Source organism: Lycium barbarum, chromosome 8, assembly GCF_019175385.1.
Source record: "Lycium barbarum isolate Lr01 chromosome 8, ASM1917538v2, whole genome shotgun sequence".
Taxonomy (NCBI): Eukaryota; Viridiplantae; Streptophyta; class Magnoliopsida; order Solanales; family Solanaceae; genus Lycium; species Lycium barbarum.
In genome coordinates, this window is record NC_083344.1 from 251041 (window position 1) to 271539 (window position 20499).

General features: G+C 34.9%; 1 long non-coding RNA gene and 1 pseudogene across 1 annotated transcript; both read left to right on the forward strand.

The window, feature by feature from the left end:
- The first annotated feature begins 5275 nt into the window (after positions 1–5275).
- On the forward strand, positions 5276–12545 carry LOC132605562 (uncharacterized; annotated as a pseudogene).
- Positions 12546–14746: 2201 nt separating this feature from the next.
- On the forward strand, positions 14747–17215 carry LOC132604904 (uncharacterized). The gene is made up of 3 exons (XR_009568927.1): positions 14747–15036; positions 15941–16007; positions 16950–17215. It is a non-coding gene; the product is annotated as an uncharacterized LOC132604904 (long non-coding RNA).
- The last annotated feature ends 3284 nt before the right edge of the window (positions 17216–20499 follow it).

Consider the following 20499-nt stretch of genomic DNA (forward strand, 5'->3'; position numbering starts at 1 on the left):
CAACTTCCCATCTAGTTGCAGACTTGCAGCATATTGTTATAAGATTGGTCCCATCACCCATGACATCGAATCAATGTTGAAGTTAGTAATAACGACATTTTTTTTTTGTCTCATTCAGTATTCATTAATCGTTTTGCATTTAGCTTAATTTGAATTTGTGCGAAAATTTTATTTCGAAGATAAAAGTTTTCTATCAAAGGTAACTCTATAGAGTTTGCAATTAGTGTGAAAAAATATGCTAAAGTAGTCAAAATGATTAAACACTATCAATTCAATAAAAAGAATTTTTTTTTCCGATTCATTCCAATTTAGAAGGCTGAAATTGACCATTAGCAAACAATGGCCAATAAAAAGAATTTTCCTTTGAAATTTATTTTAATGAGCATAAAAGCGGGCGAAGAGTCTAATTACTGTTTTTCCTGTTGTTTCACTTTATAAGATAGGGTCAACGTGACTATGTGAGTCATAGAAAAGAAAATACATAAAGCCTAACAAGTGAGCCACGCTTCCTTGAAATTTGCCAGAACTGTCATCATGCCTATGGTTGATTAAGACAAACAAAAACTGAAAACAATATCAAAGGTAATTCTCCAGATCTCAAATCAGGATCTCTTATGAAAGATGAATGTTTAGTTTGATAAATGGAAAGCAAAAAGACAAAGAATATAAATATAATAAAGTAGTTCGTAGATATTATAGTATGCTAAAGCGATCCACATTTACTCCTCGAATATTTTGTTCTCTTTTACATACTTTGTCAAATATTAATGTACGAAAATGACTAGTAAATCGCATAATTCTATTATTTATGTGGGAAGATCCTGTAGGGTTACTATGCCAAACTGGAAAAATACATGCACACATGGCTTTTTACAATGAAGACGAGACTTCTTATCTGCTTTCACGTGGAAAAAGGATACTGTCAAAATGCCTTTGAAAGACAACTCAGTGAGAGGGATTACTTGCTAACGTATCCCTAAGGGCATATCGTCTAAGTCCAGGAGTTAGTGCATTGGATTCCTGGGCAACTGCATCTAGTAGAGTTGACTTAACACCAAGCAAATCTCCTTTCTAGTCTAGGACTTATAGCTTTGGAAATGGAATTAGTCCCGCAACTCCCCTAGCTGCACATGAATGCACAGAAAAGGCCCTCGCTCGGGTTCTTTGACATCGACCCGGTTGCTAGGAAGAATGCGGGCTTAGAGCCAATAGTTATTAATTTTTTTTAGTCGGTTCATCGTGTGCAATATTTTTTTTTGTGCTTTCAAAATTACTCGTGTATTATTCAGTTGATTCGTTTGACATGTTTGCATGAATAAGTTTCATGCGGATAATCTCGTGGATAAATATGTCTATATGATTACTAGGATAGTCAAGAAGGGTGCTTGGCTAAGCTTATAATTAAGCTAGTAAAACTAGCTTATAAACACTTCTTGCCTATTTACGCATTTGGTAAACATCAAAAGTGTTTAATTACAAGTCAAGATTAACAAAAAATCATAAATTGACACCACTAACTTAGAACTTTACACCTTATAAGCACTTTTGGTCTCACCAAATCTTTTACGATTTTATCCCTAATATCTTTTATAATCTCCGAAATACACTTCTTAAAACATAGAGTAACTTCTTTTAACCAAGACATAATAACTGTTTATACCTACTAGGGCAATTCGCAGAATTGCCCTTCTTTTGGGGTGGTCTTTAAATTTTACCCCTCATGTTTGAAATTTTTAAATTTTGCCCTTCCGCTAAACCCCATGGGTTCCGGGTTCGAACCCCCACACAGTCAAAATTTTTTTAAAAAATCGAAAGGCAGAGTTTAAATTTCGCTATGCCCCCACTGACATACACTTATGAAGGAATTATCAAAGTTATGCCAGATCCGACATACTTATGCTTTATGGGCAGACTTGGCATAAGTATGTCGGGTCCGACATAACTTTGGTAATTCCTTCACAAGTTTATGCCGGGTCCGACATAAAAGTTTGCCCATTAAAAGTATGGCCCCACCGACATAAACTTGTTAAGGAATTACCAAAGTTATGCCGGACCCGACATACTTATGCCAAGTCTGCCCATAAGGCATGAGTATGCCGGGTCCGGCATAAATTTGGTAATTCCTTAACAAATATATGTCGGGTCCGGCATACACGTGACCCAAACCTTGCCTTGTAATTTTTTTTTTAAATTTATGCTTGAGCGGGGGTTCGAACTCAGAACCTCATGATTTCTGCTTGAACGCTCAGAGTTGTAATGCGAAGGACAAAAATTAAAGACTAGTAATATGAGGGGCATAATTTAAAGACCACAAATATGAGGGCAAAATTTAAAGACCACCCCAAAAGAAGGGCAATCCACGCAAAAAAATGAATATATTCATTCTAAGGCCCAACAATAAGCCCCGCTAGTGAGCTAATAAAAAGTTGAAAACACAAAATTCCTCCAATAATTTGATTACTCTGAAGTCTACTCCTTCCTCGAGAAGCTTTGTAATCCAACAGCTTCTTCATTCTCCATGCTACATAAAATTATCACCCATTACTACTCCTTTTAACTTAGCTTTTTTAATACACTTTCAAATTTCGAGGATTCTCATAAATATGCTCTCAAAAAACATAATCTAGTTTCTGACACTATAACAAATTTTTTGAAAATACCACAGAACTTGTGTCGGGTGAGGTAAAAGTTCAGTTTTCAAAGATAAAAATGTTACAGAACTTCTGCCGAGCGAAGCAGGTCCGAATATTTTTAGTAAATGAATAACATGACAAAGTTAAAGACCCCAAATACAAGCGGCAAAAATGAAAGACCAGTGCGCTTGAAGAGTTATTAACGCAAAAAAGTCTTTTTTTGCACAGATTGCCCCTCAAAGGCACTGGTCTTTAATTTTGTCCTTCGCTTAAAAAAGTGGCCGAAAATATCCCGAGGTTTTGGGTTTCAAACCCCCGCTCAGTAAAAAAAGAAAAAACCATTTCACAAGCCAGAGTTTCGTAACAAATTAAAGTAGGCTTGTTCAGGCAAAAATTTTCCTTAAGGTAGAGGTTTGAGGCAAAAGTCTACTTTGCTACGAAACTTTGCTTCGTGAATTTCCTTTTTTTTTTTTGACTGAGCGAGGGTTCGAATGCAGAACCTCATGGTATTTTAGGCGAAGGACAAAAATTAAATACTAACAATTTAAGGAGAAAAAAATATTAAAGACCACGTCCCAATAAGAACAATCGTGCAAATTGCCCTAAAAAAGTGTCAATAATATGCTTCATCTTTTTCTTTTTTTTTGCGCGGATTGTCCTTCATTTGGGGTAGTCTTTAATTTTTGTTCTTAAAATTGGTGGTCTTTAAGTTTTGTCCGTCAAATTAGTGGTCTTTAATTTTTTCCTGCCTTAAGGCAGAATTTTGCGTAATGTCCAAATACAGAAATTAAAGACCACCAATTTGAGAGACAAAAATTAAAGAAAACCCCCACCGGAGGCCAATCCTGTAAATTGCCCATGTTTCTTTAAAGGCCCAATAATAAGACTCTGGTCCATATGATATGTTTCATTTAAGGCCCAATAACAAGTCCCGCCAGTGAGTCAAAAAATAAAAAATTGAAAACACAAAATCCCTCCAAATAAAATTATCACAAATTCTTAACTTAGCTTTTTCAATACACTTCCACATTTCTAGGCTTCTTATAAATCTTCACAATTTGAAATGAACGAAGGCAAAATAACTAATACTTTGGATAACTAATACATGTATAAGTTAAAATAACTAATACTTTGGATAACTAATACATGTATAAGTTACAAGGGAATCGATATATTATTTTATGCAAAATAGAAGATGAAATAACTAGTATAAGAATAACTAAATCCTGCATAAAATAATATATAGATCCTCTCATAACTAATCTTTTTATTACTAATACCTGCATTACTCTAACCAATTACCAAACGACCCCTAACTAGTAGGTTTGATTGATATAATTGCATTTTCATAGTTAATTTTTCCCTATGTGAGTTTTGTTAAGTATTATCGGTCTCAATCTTGAATAAATTAATCTTAGTGATAGCAAAATGGATGCAGAGAGTTTGTGTTGTTAAGACCTTAACTGGCTTTGTTTAAGGTGTAGTTGATTGATTTAGTGACTGTTTGTCTATGGATATTGCATTTTTCCGGAGTTGAATTCTGGAAATCATGTTTGGCCATAAAATTTCAGATATGAAGTTGAATTCCGGAATTTTTTGCAATTTGAAAAAACACCAAAAAGTTGTTTTTTTTATTTTTTAAACTCCAAATTGCTCACAGAAATTCAAAAACAACTCCGATTTGTATTCATGGCCAAACACAAATCGGAGTAGCTTAGGTTTGAGGTGTAGTTGATTGATTTAATTGTATTTTCGTAGTTAATTCTGCCCTATGTAAGTTTCGTTAAGCGTAGTTGGTCAAGCCCGAGTAAATGAAGAAAATGTAGTAATGATAGCTTAAAAGTAGTTGTATAATCCTCTGGATAGCAAAATGGATACAAAGAATTTGTGTTGTTAGACCTAATTATGGTTTTGAGGATTAGTTGATTGATTTAGTGACTGTTTGTCTATGAATAATTTTTAATTTTTTTCAGGAGTTGAATTCCGGAAATCATGTTTAGCCATAAAATTCGGAAATGAAGTTGAATTCCGGAATTTTTTGAAATTTGATAAGCACCAAAAAGTTGTTTTTGCTTTTTTTTTTCCCCACTCCAAATTGCTCACAAAAATTCAAAAACAACTCCAATTTGTATTCATGGCCAAACACAACTATTTTTTTCAAATACTCACAATTTTCATGGCAAACAGGCTCTTAGTTGCATTTTCCAAGTTAATTCTGCCCTAGGTGAGTTTTACTAAGCATAGTCGGTTTCAAGCCCGGACAAATGATGAGGATGCTGTGAAAATTACGGTCTGCATCAAAATAGTCTTCTACTCATATGGATAGTAAAATGGATACACAAGATTTGTATTATCAGACCCTAACTAGCTTGTTTGAGGCATAGTTGGTTGATTTAGTTGCATTTTCCAAGTTAATTCTGCCCATGTGAGCTTAGAGAGGTACAAGGGTAGGTAGCATATGTTTAATTTTCTTCAAAATTTGCATTTTTCAAGTTAATTCTGCCGTATGTGAGTTTCGCTAAGCATACATAGTTGGTCCCAAGCCCGAATGAGGATGCTGTGGAAATGATAGTGTAAAATAGTCTCATTATACTCTGGATAGAAAAATGGATACAGAGGGTTTGTGTTGTCAGTCCCTATTGAGTTTGAGGTGTAGTTGATTGATTGAACTACATTTTCCTAGTTAATTCTGCCCATGGAATTTTGTAAAGTATAGTCCGTCTCAACTCTCATGCCAAGATAAAAGATGAGGATACAATCTTTTGGTTTTGAGATTTCATTCTGTTGATGCAAACTAACTTGGCATTTTTCAAGTTAATTCTGCCCTATGTGAGGATGCAGTAGAAATGACTGTCAGCATAAAAATAGCAAAATGGATACACAGGATTTGTATTGTGAAGAACCAAACTACCTTGGGTTTGAGCCATTAGAAATCTAGTAGTAGTATTTCTTTATTTTTCATTAGAATTCCCACATCGGTTGTGGGATAGGAATGTGGCCTCTTTATAAGGCTTGGACAATCCTCCTCCCTTTCTGCTAGCTCTTGGGTTGAGTTAGGCTCAAGATCCATCATTGTCATGAATTATTTCTTCTGCCAATATGAGCTTAGAGAAGTAGAGTCTGGTCTAAAGCCTAGATAAAACATGAGGATACAATCTTTTGAATAGTGAAATGGCTATTGAGATTTCAAGCTGTTAATGCAAACTAGCTGAGGATTGAGGGGTGGTTGATTGATTTATTTACATTTTCCAGGTTCTGGTGTTGTTGTGTTGATAATTGGTTTTTTGGGGTGGTAATTCTACTTCTTTTGATGGTTGTTGTCATTGTTCTACTTTATATTTGTCCCTTTTTCCTTTTCTAGATTCGGGCCAAGCTCGTGGAGGGTGGTGGAGTTGATGGAAGCAGATATGGACCAGATTATTGTTGATGGTATTACCTATGTGAGTCTGACAATGTAGTCATGTTTGAACAAAATTGTCCTTATTTGCTAAGCATAGTTGGTCCCAAGCCCGAATGAGGATGTGTTGGAAATGATAGTGTAAAATAGTCTCATTATCCTCTGGATAGAAAAATGGATACAGAGGGTTTGTATTGTCAGTCCCTAACTAGCTTGAGTTTGAGGTGTAGTTGATTGATTTAACTACATTTTCCTAGTTAATTCTGCCCATGGAGTTTTGCAAAGTATAGTCCATCTCAACTCTCATGCCAAGATAAAAGATGAGGATACAATCTTTTGGTTTTGATATTTCATTCTGTTGATGCAAACTAACTTGGCATTTTTCAAGTTAATTCTGCCCTAGGTGAGGATGCAGTAGAAATGACTGTCAGCATAAAAATAGCAAAGCGGATACACAGGATTTGTATTGTCAGAACCAAACTACCTTGGGTTTGAGCCATTAGAAATCTAGTAGTAGTACTTCTTTATTTTTCATTAGAATTCCCACATCGGTTGTGTAATAGGAATGTGGCCTGTTTTGAATAGTGAAATGGATATTGAGATTTCAAGCTGTTGATGCAAACTAGCTGAGGATTGGGGGGTGGTTGATTGATTTATTTACATTTTCCAGGTTCTAGTGTTATTGTGTTGATAATTAGTTTTTTGGGGTGGTAATTCTACTTCTTTTGATGGTTGTTGTCTACTTTATATTTGTTCCTTTTTTCTTTTCTAGATTCGGGCCAAGCTCGTGGAGGGTGGTGGAGTTGATGGAAACAGATATGGACCAGATTGCACCCATCTTATTGTTGATGGTATTACCTATGTGAGTATGACCATGTAGTCATGTTTGAACAAAATTGTCCTTATTTGGTTTTCAGGGCGATTTTTTTTTTTCCCGCACTTCTTGCTGCTTGATTATGTAACCTATTTTTTGTACCCAACTTAAACGGCATGCCTCACTAGTATAATAGGGATGTAACATAACATTTTCTTGAAACAGGATGACCCTGTATGTGTTGCTGCTCGGCGGGATGGGAAAATAGTTGTTACCAGCTTGTGGGTTGAGCACAGTTTTGATGTGGGAATGCCTGTCGATCACCATTCTGTGAGTTCCTCTGAAAAATTTAGCCTTTTATCTGTTGGAAAATACAGTCTGCTAGCGCACAGCCATGCTCAGTTGAATGCCTTTTATTTCTCAGTTGTGGTTGCTTAAACAATGATAGCTATAAAGAATGTTTTCAACAAAATTAACATCTAACTTTATGATATAGTGGAGAGAACATTTCTCGTTGGAAGTATCTTGCTTTTAAATTCTAATACCACTTTGGTGCATGAAAGGATGTTTATCTTATGTGTTTGTGAGTTCATTTTATAAATGCTATTCAGTTTTAAAGGCTTTTGCTCTGCAATATTGCTATTAGATGGTCTATTATTGAGTAAGTTCGGGAGCAAGTATTTCTTTTATATCTGATAGTGAGCTTAGTTCTATAAAAAATTTATGCTGAATGGCCATGATTTTGGGTTTTTGGTGGTCATATGAATCTATCTATTGGTTTGTATCTGTTTCCTTGCTCCCTTAAAAATTCTATGTCAACTTGTCCTAAGCCTTTAAGTATATTGATTTTTCCCTTACTCAAAACTCAAAAAATTCACCACTTATCTGACAGGTCATGTACAGACCTCCAAGGGATTTGAATGGAATCCCAGGTGCTAAATCAATGATAGTCTGCTTAACTGGGTATCAACGGCAAGATCGAGATGATATTATGGTTCGTAGAATCCAGCATTGTTGTTCGTTAATTCATTTACTTTTAAGAGAAATTTAATTTTTTTTGAAAAGGAGAATCTAAGCAGTTGCTTGTCATGTCGCTTTGGTATTGGTTCTTTCTTTCTAGACAATGGTGGGACTGATGGGTGCAAACTTTTCAAAGCCATTGATAGCAAACAAAGTCACTCATCTCATGTGCTACAAATTTGAGGGTAAATATCACTTTTTCACCAGCTGCAACATATTGCTGGTTGTACTACGTCTCTCCTTATTTCTTGTTTTGCTTTGTTAAATGCTTAATCCTAGAGGGGGTGAATGGGGGTTTCAGGTGTTCTTCAACAAACTTCCTTTATGTTGATGATTTGTTACGATGTATTGCCGCTGGCTTATTTTTTCCCCTCTCGTATTCTCGCTTCCCTCAATTTATAATTGAATATGCCTTTAAATTATGTTACCTAGAAGGCTTGACCTGGGGAGAAATGTTGCTTATGTGTATGTATCTGACATGGGCAGTTCAAAGCAAACTGAAGGTGAGGGTACTCATAGCATGTAAATGAGCATTGCTGTTACCGTATTAGCATTTAAAGAAGAAAAAAGGAAGTCCTTAAAGTAGTACAAATACACAACTTTAAATCAATATACCATGATTCAAGAACAATAGAGATTCATTATAAATGTGAAACTACTACTTCCTATTTAACAATTGGAGAGAATAATGACTAGGAAATACAGTTAACAGTTTCAAAAAAGAATAATGGTAGGGAAATTAAATATCCCCTCTGTCCCAATTTATTTGACATTTTTCCTTTTTGCGACCTCCCAAAATCTTTGACCCTGTTCCATTTTTATACAACTTTTACAACTTTCAAAAATTTAAATTCATTGATATTTTCTCTATCATATAACTTTTCTACCACTACTTTTATCTTCCTCCTTTTCTATTATAATAAATAAGTTAAAATGACATTAGATTTCCTCAGTCAAACACCATCTCATGATATAGGATGAAGCGAGTAAAAGGAAAAAGAGGACTGTGCTACAGTAGTGTGAGCTAACTTTTCAATTAGATTCTCTTTCATTTCTTTAATGGTTTACTATGTGATATGTCATATGTTGAGGCATCAAAGCTTAATGAGTGGGCCTTGCTCACACATTTTTCGTTAAGACAGACCAATTACCCTGACCTTTGATAAATCAGTCTGTGATACTACTTATGTCTTAAATTCTCTGCACTCACCTAACAAGGATAAGGAAGAAAGCTACTCCAATTTCCATTTCATTTTCACCTTTACCATGTCTATCGTGGTATGTGCTTACAACTGTGTATCAGTCCTGATTGAGCTTATTACATTTGATAGGGGAGAAATATGAGCTTGCCAAGAAAATGAAGACGATTAAGCTTGTTAATCACTGGTGGTTGGAGGATTGGTATGCCCGAACTTATTTTCTAAAAAATTATGGAAATTCCTACTTTTAAGCTGCTGCTAAAATGCATATTTTCATTCCATGATATCTTATGCAGTTTAAGGTCTTGGGAAATCCTTTCGGAAGCAGATTATGATAAGAGGTGAGTCATTGCAATTTTCCGTCTTTTAATGTGAAGTGGCTCTGTGTTTTTACCGTGTTTTGTTTTGCGTTGGTAGTGACTGATTATAGTACTCCTACTAGGTTGCCTTTATATTGCAGAATTTGAAACATATGCAATTGTACCTTGATATATTATGAATTCATGTGTATTGAAGTTGTCATATGAGAAACATTTTCAAGCGACCCAGTCAAGAAACAAAAGATACACAGAACTTCACACTTCATATGTGCTTAAGTTATGGAGTATCTAATTAGAGCTCACTAGAGGTTTCTGAGCACCTGCTCAGCGCTCTTTTGATCTTTAAATTTAATGCCTATCTCACTCATTTTTTATTTAGAGTTGTGGTAGCTTTTGTACTAAACAAAAGTTTGAAGTCAAAAACCAAAACATTGTGTAGACAACATCTTTCAAAATAAAAGGCAATAAGTGTTTTTGTTCACTTGCTAAGAAGTAGGAGTAATTTCATTTAGCTCACGCACAATATGGTTATACTTTACCGCTCAATGGGGCTCCCTTGTCAAACAAATTAACAACCAAATAATATGTTCATGTATGCACTTCTTTTCTGGCCTTAAATGGGTATGAGTTGGATATGATGGAAGCTGAAGCCAAAGATTCTGAAGACGAAAATGAGGGCATTGCTGCAAACAGATCTAGAGAGAATATAGCTATCATGGGTCCTGAACATCCAAGAAGTCCTAGTCAATTCCTTGTGAAGCAGGAAGCCTCTACAAACATTTCAGACTTGAGCACATTTAGAGGTTTGTCAGGTCTTGGAAACACAAAAGAATTGTCATTATCTGCTTCAAAGCAGTCAAAATCTGACCAGGTTCGAGCCTTTGAAGAATCTCCCAAAAGGCATGCTGAGATGCTTAATACCAACTTCTGTAGAACAAATGAAGAGCTGCCAACTAGCATGCAACAAAATGGAAGTGATATGGTTTTTGTTTCAAATAGTGCCAGGAAGTCTCCTCATTCTTGTTCGTCCAGAAAAAGCCCAAGGAAATTCAGTTCTCCCATGACCTCTGAACAGGTTCGAGCCTTTGAAGAATCTCCCAAAAGGCATGCTGAGATGCTTAATACCAACTTCTATAGAACTAATGAAGAGCTGCCAACTAGTATGCAACAAAATGGAAGTGATATGGTTTTCGTTTCAAATGGTGCACGGAAGTCTCCTCATTCTTGTTCGTCCAGAAAAATACCAAGGAAATTCAGTTCTCCCATGACCTCTGAACAAATTAAGAGTAATGCAGGAAGTCCCGCCGCTACTGAAGCAGGTATAGAGTTTGATTGTTTTAACCTGTCCTCTCAGAGAGGACAAGAGAAAAGTGAGTTAGGTGTAAAAACTCCAAGGAATTTGTCGTTTTCTGGGAAGGGTCAAAGCAGTAGACTGGTAATAACCCTGAAAGTATACCAGATGGTTACTTGACAGCAAGTCGTACAGAAGAGTTAATAAACACGTCAAAGTTACATAGTCTACACGAGCTTGACAGTCATCTGTCATCTGGGAACACTGCCACTCACTTTGACAAGGGTGTAACTTTAGATACCGTGCAGCACTATGATTCTACCAGTTCCGATCCTGTGACACTAAGCACTAGGCGAGGGCATGACGAGGATGCACCTCAAAGTGGCACTTGTAGGATCATGGGGTCAAAAGACACTAGTCATGCTACTGTCGATGTTAATCGGCCATTGGATGAACAGCATAATGTCCCGTCTCCAGTTAAAGAAAGAAGAGATAACCTGAAGTCTAGTGTGCTGGCTGAGTTTGATAAAGCTGGAGATGATTCCATGTCAGCATCTAAGCCATTGAAGAAAAGATCGCTTTCCAAGAAGACTCTAGGATCTAGACAAAGTCTCGGTAAAGGGGATGGTAAAAATCAGAAAGGTTCTTTATTTATTAACAAGACTGTTCTGACGAATGATTCAGCTGCTTCCAGTAGCGGAGGGAGAGAGGAGACAGAGGATCAAAATATCTTAAGCTCTACAAAGGTTGAGGGTCTCCCTGCAGATAATGCAGATTCGAGCAAAGAGATCGTGAAAAATAAATTTTTGGGTTCTGAAAAAGAAGCTGCCAAAACAAATGAATCCCTAAATGATGATACTGAGGCTCCAGAGGACCAAGAAGATGAGGAGTTAAATATTCTAAGAGAGAAGTCTACTGATACTGAAGCACAACATTCAGGGCTTCGATCAACGGAGAAGAAACTAAATGTGAACAAGGTGGTAAATAAGAATGACAAGAAGGATATTGCAAAGAGACAAAGTACTGAAAACAACAAATCTGAAACTCAAAAAACTTTTTCTGGCAAGGAGACCAAGTTAAGTGAATCAGCTTCTGTGGGGAAAGCTTCAGAGGAGAAAGTTTCCAAAGGTCCAAAGTATCTGAAGAAGAATAGCAAGAGAACTAATCTAGCTACTAAAAGAGCTGCTGATTCTGTAGAAGGCGCAGAAAGGAAGAAGTGCAGAACTGATAGAAACAAGGTAGAAGCGAAGAAAGGAAAAGGGTCTCCATGTGAACCTGGTAAAGCCACTGAGCATCAATTTAAGAGCTCCATGGATGTGGAGAAGGAGAATATACCTGTTACTGGAGGCCAGAACGCTAGTCATAACGAACATGAGGCTGACAGAACTTCTCCTTGTGGTAAAAAGCCTCGTTCGTTGCAGGTTACAAAAGTACGAAGTGAGCCTAGGTGGTTTATAGTTAGCCCGACTAATAGTAAAATTAAATTTCTGATTACTTCTTATTTTTTTTCCGCTTTTTGTGACATTAAGTTATTGAAGGAGTAGTTCGACATTTTCTGAGAAACTCCTAAAAACTAAAGTTCTCTAGCAAGGGTGAAGTGATCAAGAGAAGTTCTTCCTCAAGATCAAATACATCACGAGGAGGTCCACATCATCCTTCATTCGAGAAAGACGCTGCTTCAGCCCTCGAATCCAGGCGAACAACATGGAGACAAGAATCGGGGGATACTTGGAGTTATACTCAAAGATTTCTCAATAAAATGATTTTTGCTCATATTTGTTATAATATAAAAGTATTTGAAAGTTAAAGAAGAATTTCTTTTTATTCTCAAATAAATTCATGATATAAGAGTTCTTCTCCTTTTTATTTCATTGAATGCTTTTAGTGCCCAATAATTTAATTGAGCTTCATCATCTGTTGGATTAATTTCAATCATTTTTTTCTGAATTAAATCAATGTTCACTAACCAACTTATAAAAAGATATTTGAGTGTTCAAGAAATGCTAACATGATTTTCAACCTCAAATGAATAAAGAAACTATGATTTATTAATAGTGAGTAAGTGACGTTATGTTATATGATGGGAAAAGAAATTATGCATTACAAAGCAACTGTCTATTGACGAAGCTAATCATTTGTTTGCAAATGTTTTTATTTTTTATTTTGCTTTATCGTACTGGGTATTTAAATATTTATTGTTGAAATTCAACATCAAATAGGCCGATCCATTTTTTCAGCAAAAAATTTCAAGAAGAAAGAATAAATAGGACAATCGATTTGCTCAAATTAATAAACAACACAAAATTATATTCATTGATTTTATTAGCTATCCTAAAGGCACTACTTTAAATAGCAAGGTCATCATATTAGAATTCAACAAACTATTCATAATAATGTTAAATTCTAAAATCTCTAAAGGGTGCCACAAACAATATTGTAGGTGGTATCTATATATAGTTTTTGAGCTTAAAATAGAAGAATAAGATCTATAAATAGACTTGGAAAATATCTATGTTAATGATATCCATCTCAGAAGATGGAATCTTAAGAAATAAGTATGCACAATGTCTAACGTGTCTTAGAGCCCGTTTGAATTGGCTTATAAGTTGCTTATAAGCTGTTTTCAGCTTTTTGGAGTGTTTGGCTGGCCAGCTTATAAGCCATTTTGTGCTAAAATAAGCCTAAAAAAATAATTTAGCCCATTTGGCTTAATTTATCTAAAGCAGCTTATAAGCTGAAAATAACTTATAAGCCAAACAAAAAAAGGTTGGGTTACACCAACTTATTTTTTTTAACTTATAAGCTGTTTTCAGCTTATAAGCAGCTTTTTTTAAGCCCATCCAAACAGGCTCTTAGTAGATTTATTATGGCATAGTGCAAGATGTTTCTTGATTTCATTTTATTTAAGGAAAAAAAAAGTGTTCCTTCCGTCTCATTTTATGTGAAGGTATTACTATATTTTTTCCAAATAATTTGAATTACTAACTATGTGGACTTATAGTACTTTTGAATGATTAAAATAAAATTTATATATTAAAAAACTATGCAAAAACATATAAATTATTAGTTTTTTTTTCTTGAATAGTTGCACTCCTACATGGATAATTATATTTTATAAGATTATTTTTTGTTGACAAAAGCGTATAAATAAAATAAATGCAAGCAACGCATATTTGTTTACCGCATGGAAAATAGTGATTAAACATCAGTGCATGTGAGAAAAAAAATTCCCCCCCCCCCCCCCCTCCTTTTTTTTTATTCTTGAAGTCTTAGTGGATATTAATTTGTAAACTTTACGTCAATAATAATATTATAATTCTGCCATCAGTCCCAAGAAAGTTAGAATCAACTAAATTTAAATAATTGTGGGGGGTGGGGGGATGGGGATATTAGGGTCTTACAAGATATCTCAAAAGTGTTTTTTTCTTATATACCAAATTATATGGTGATAATTAAAGTAATATTAAACTAAATTAGGGGCAACATAAAAGAGGAATGAAATAAAATCATAAAGAGGAACACATGTCACTTCTACAAGAAACTCAAGGAAATTACAAAAATGACCCTGTGAGGACTATAAAAAATCCTCATTCTTGCTTATATATCACATAACGTAACCCAACATAATTAGAAGACTAAAATGGCATGTTTGGACCTACAAGCATACATTAAGGGCCTGTTTGGAAAGCCACCTGGTAATCGGAATTGGTGTAATTAATAGGGTAGTAATTACACAGCAGTGTAATAACAACGATCTGTTTGTTTGTCATAACGAAATTTTAGTGTACTTACAAGCATGTTGTTTGTGTTAGAACCCGTATTTTTATACAGTAGAATAATCCGGATTTATTTATGATAAGCTAAGGACAAAATTATTTTGGGATACAAAGTTGGGATTCTTGACCTTCGAATTTATTTTGAGATATAAGTTGTGCATGAATTTATTGGTATGGAACAATTAGAAAAATTTGGGACCAAAGGTGATAAAATTTGAAGTGGAAAGTCATCCACAAATTCCATGTGGTGCCCACACAACTTTGTGTCATCTTCTAAGTGGAACAACTCATTATGTGGGCCAAGGCACCCTTGACTAAGTCTTGCATTGTTAAAAAGATGACCACTTCATTTCACTTCACTCCAACTCTTAAAAAAAAGAAGGAATTGAAGAGCACCACAATAAGGGGGCTCTCGGCCAGCCCAAGGAAAAATCCACCCCCATTTCTTGCTCTTCCAAAATTATTTCCTTGGTACAAACCCACTATTTTGAGGTCCCTAAGTAGCGTGGGAGTGTCGTTGGAGCGATCAACCCATTATTTTTCATCCATTGGAAACCCTAGCATTTTGTGGAATTGAAGAGGATAGGTAAGAGTTGATCTTGCTTTTGTGTTATAAAGGTTGTTTGTATCTTGTAGTATGTTATAATGGAGGAAAATCATGAAATATGAAATGTTGGAGGTGAGTTGTGTATGTGGAGCTTGAGCCGTGTAAATGGGTGTTGTTGTGTTGTGATTGAAATTATGAATTAATGCCTAGTTAGTTGATTATGATCATTGTAAGGTGAAGAACAATTGAGAATCATCCATATATGTATATGTGTAATGTTAGCCGAAAATGGGTCACCTTATGTGCCAAGAATTGAATTAGTATCGCTTATTGTTTAGCCGTCGTCGCCATGAATTCTATGTTGGAAATGAAAGTTTATTGACTCAAATTGATGTTGTAAATATTGCGGACTGATTTGGAAGTTGTTGTACATTTAATGTAAATTGTGTATTGATGAAAATAGCATTGTTAGAATGTAAATTGTAGATACGAACCATGATTTGGAAATGAAGAAAAAGTTAGGGGGGCTGTCTCGGTTAGGGGCTGTTTCGGGTAGCTTGGGAAAATTTATGGATTGTTGGAAAAATTGTATAAATTGCTTAGAATGTCTTGAAATGTTTTTGGTATGAGTTCGGGTTAGTATGTGAGCGTATAAGCGTCGATTTTGGCTTGAAGGTAAGTCGTCGAATTGAATTTATGAAAGTTGATGAATGATGGAAAAGAGAGCTATTATTGTTGTATTACCTTTCGGATTGATTATTAATGTTGTTAGGTTGGTTGGTTGTTGTTGTTGTTGTTGATTGATACGGCCGAGTTAAATTCTCAGGGTAGCCTATTTACAGGGGAAATGCTGCCCAAATTTCTGTAGAATTAAGGGCGAAATTAGAATTTAATGCCCAAAAAGTCTTTAGCTAATGTTTGGCATTTTATGGCTTGTTTATAGATCGTGGGCAGCCCGAATCATAGGTTGGATTTAGCTTGAGTTTGGATCGTATTGGAGAGCGTTTGAGGTATGTAAAGTAATCTTCCTTCTTCGGCATGCCTTAGTTAAAATAGGCTATGATATAAGCCTCGAGGAAACTCTATTCTCACAATCCGAGCATGTTTATGAATCGCATTTGTTCTTTGGCATCCTTGCCTTGTCATGGCAAAACATTGATCCTTATGTTCTTGGAATCCATAATTTGTAAAGATTACATGAAAGCTGATTTTTGTTTTAAAGTTCATTCTTTAGCGATTCCAAAACTTCAAACGCCCATAATTTCCTCAGAAAAGCTCGGATTGCTTTGAAATTTTCGTAGGAGTTTGTATGATATAAAATGAGTATGTTTTTCATAGGCGGGCTCAGTTCGGGTCTATACTCGTCCGTGGGTCCCGCGACGCCCTTTTTGAAATTCGACAACTTTGAAACAAAAAGTGATAATTATTATTCCGATTTCGAATATGACTATTTTACTTATCCTTCAGATTTATAATAATGATTTTATGCATATGATTCCTCACCACTCCGCTTGTGCCTACTGTGATATCGTTCACCGGTTCCCGGGACGGTTCTGTTGTCGTGCGCTTTGTGATACATTCCGGTGTTATGCTGTGATTATGGTTCACCGTGCTCCTCGCTCGAGGGCCGGGTTCCACTTATGTTTGGCGTTATGCTGTGTTTGGCGTTATGCTGTGTTGTGATGTGTGACGGGGATTCAGAGATTTGAAACTTTCTGGTGTTATGTTGTGTTGTGGCGCCATCGACAGGCGGGCGACCACATTTTCCTGTGCCCTATGCATAATTTATACTTTGGAAATAAACATTTTGATATTTTTTTTTTGATATGTATTATTTTCTATATATCTGATTCGATTATTGTTCAGATTTATTTCTGTACCTTCTGCTTTGCATACTCAGTACATATTTCGTACTGACCCCCTTCTCCGGGGGCTGCGTTTCATGCCCGCAGGTACGGACGCACAGCCTGGTGATCCACCTGTTTAGGACACCCTTTCTGCTATTCGGAGTGCTCCTCTCTTTCCGGAGCTTATACTTTTGGTATATATATATTTATTAGTGCATTTGTATATATTCGTTCATGGGTACGGCGGGGCCCTGTCCCGTCATATGATTCTGTCGGTCTGTTTAGAGGTCTGTGGACATGTTTGTGGGTTAGGGTCTTTCTGTATGGATATATGTACATGTCGTTTGGGCGATCCCATACGCCGAGGCGGCCGGTCCGCATATGTTTATATATTGCTTGGTTAGCCCTGTGTGGCTTTTGTTGGTATTTTCTGCGTGCAGGGTATATTGGATAGTCCGTAAAACAAAGGAAACTCTGCCGAAAGTTTTCTGGAAATTACCTAAATTTGAAATAAAGCCTTGTCGGCTTCCGCCATATACTAGAATGAGTTGATAGAATTTGAGATAATATTTGATAGATGGGTTCGGGTGCCCAGATCAGGCACTAGTCACGGCCTACGGGGTTGGGTCGTGACAGTTTGGTTGCACAAGTGTAATTACACAGTTAGTTTAATTTAAAAATAAATTTTAATTATAAAAAATTTAAAATTAATATTTAAAAAATATTTTCCTTTATAAATGATATTAAATTAGTTATTCAATAACACATTGTTTCTTGAAAATATATTAATTAATAATCATATATTTGTAGCTAATATTGTAAAAACTAATTGATGTATATTTTTCAAATTAATAATATTTAATTTTAATTAATTATAAAACTTAAAGAAGACTTTTTTTGTGGGAACATCATGGATTGAATGTTTGACAAAAAAATAATATTTATAAATATAATGCCATAACATTATTCAAATGTTTGACACAAAAAATCCATGAAATGTAAGTGAAAAGTAAACAACATGCAACGTGAAAGCAAATAACTTAAAATTAAAAATATAACCTAAATTCAAAATCCAAAATAAAAAATTTAACATAATACTCTTATGTTAAATTCCAACATTACATAAGTAAGTTCCAACATAACTTAAGTAAATAATTCAAAAGAAAGGGAAAATATAAGTCTATAACTTCATTCACTACGAAATTCTACTTTAATAACGTCACTTGTTATATGCCAAGTTTGTTAATGACTCGTTCTTTCCAATATTAAGAGGTGTAGTTTCAAAAATTAGAATAATAATACGGTTATGATAAATGAATAAAATAAAAAAATTAAAAAAAATACGAGCAATTACATGGAACCACAAGAAGTAAAGGTTGGGAATGAGAAGAAAGGAAATGAAAATTAAATAATATAAAAAAAATACATTTTCAAAAATGAAAATAATTAAAAAGTAAAAATAAAAAATAAATTAAAATAATAGAAATAAAAAATAAATTAAAAGTAAAAAGAAATTAAAATAAACAAACTAAAAAGTAATCATGTAATTACAGGGTGTAATTACACTCAATTCTCAACCAACCAACCTCCTGCCCCGAGAATTAGAGAGTGTAATTACACCCTCTCAATTACACCCAATTCACACCTATCTGTATAATTACTTCCAAACAGGCCAAACTGTGTAATTACACCTAATTCCAATTACCTGGGTGGGTTTCCAAACAGGCCTTAAGGGCATAATTGGTCCAATTTAATTCCTAACTGCACTTATTCAATAACTTGGGAAGTATCATTTATAAGGCAACTTGATTAAATTGTAGTGAATGTTCTCACCAACTAAGAGAAAATGAAGCTTGTCAAAATGATCTTGCATTAGTTACATTAGTATTTAATATAATATTTTATTTTATTTGCAATTTTAGTTTATTTGAAAAAAGAGAGAAAAAACAGGACCAATCACAATTAAGTGGTGTCCTAACAAACTCCTTCACCTCACTTTCTTTCCTTTACACCTATACTGACTGATCACTCACACAATTCCCACTCTCACTACATATGGACACCACTACATATAGATAGATAGGAGCATCTGGTAATGGAGAATATATGGAATTAGAGAGCACTTTGCTGATGAAAAATTAAGCACACATGGGGTGAGAATATTAGATAGGGAGAGGGGACAAAAACACAGAGAGCACACTACAACTTGCTTCTTCCGATCTTGTTGCCATGTTAAGTTTAACTAGCATTTACCTCATGAGCAATGTAACATGGGTTTCTATTTTATTTTGCATATTCAACTTTAATTTTGCATTTTCAACCGCTTCTCTTTACCTCATTTATTTGGACTTTATTTTCTTAATTACCTTGTTTATTTAGCTTTCTTCTGCTTTACAAAATGTCTAGTCTTGGTGTTTCTATAACCATGCTTTTCATGGACAACACTTGTATTAGGACACTGTAACGATGACTTATGACACTCATATTTCATCAGGGATTATTTGGACCGATGTGCTTCTGATGGATGAGGTGTTGCCTGAGGCTGGTCTGCGTGATTTTACTATGGAGGTTGCATATAATATACAGCTACCTCTTATTTTTCCGTAATGCTCTATTGTCATTGATGTAATGACTGTGTCGTTTTAGGCTGCTAATGTTGCTGTTAAACAATACGTTGCTAGCAGATTTAGCCATCTTCGTCTACTTAATATATCAGGTTTGTACTGTCAAAATCGATAACATGTAACCTAAAAAGAAAAAGAAAAAATATACAGTTGCGATCGTAGATTACATGAAAGATCCAGATAGACGAGGGTGTTATAGAGAGGCATGATTGTGGAATAATAACACTATAAGTTAGAGAACCAGAATATCCAATAAAGTTATAAACATGATTACTTCATAATACAAATTACAGTACAAATTAGGTGCTCTCGTCGTCTTATATATTAATTGTCTTCGTCAGAGCAAGATAGCATGTCTTCTGAATCCTGAATAAAGAAACAAGTCAAATTACAGATCTTCTTTGTGAAGCTTAACCAAATGCCAAAAAAAAAAAATTGAACTAGCCAACCTCAGTACTAACTTAGTATTAAACAATTGGTTCTCTTAACTTCTATACATTTTTACACTGTCAAGTTAATTATAGGTAACAGTTCCCTAGAATGTTAGATATAGTAATCTGAAAAATAAGAAAGTTATCTGCTACAATATGCTTTAATATACTGACAAAGCAAAGATTCTATGCACGATCTGTGTATATAAATTATGTCTATTTTACCAACTTGACCATAAGAAATAAGCGAGAGCACTCATGCATAAAATAAGAAACCTACCACTTACTGCTGTCTAATTACATTCTGAATTCTTGTGATTATCAGGATTATAATGTACATCGGCAAGATTATCCCACTAGCTTTTATAAGAAGCAACTGCAAATCCAAGGACTAAAACATTGTTAATTAGCACTAATTCTTAGTTAATGGTAGTTAGGGCATTTAAGTATCATTGAACATCACATGTTGGACTAGTTTTACACTTACATTAGAAACTGTAAAGGGATAATCTTTTGCCCCTCCGTTCAGCACTGCTAACAAATGTCTCACCAGAAGCACAATTGTAAACTGCCAAATTTAAATTGTGAACATAGAATTGG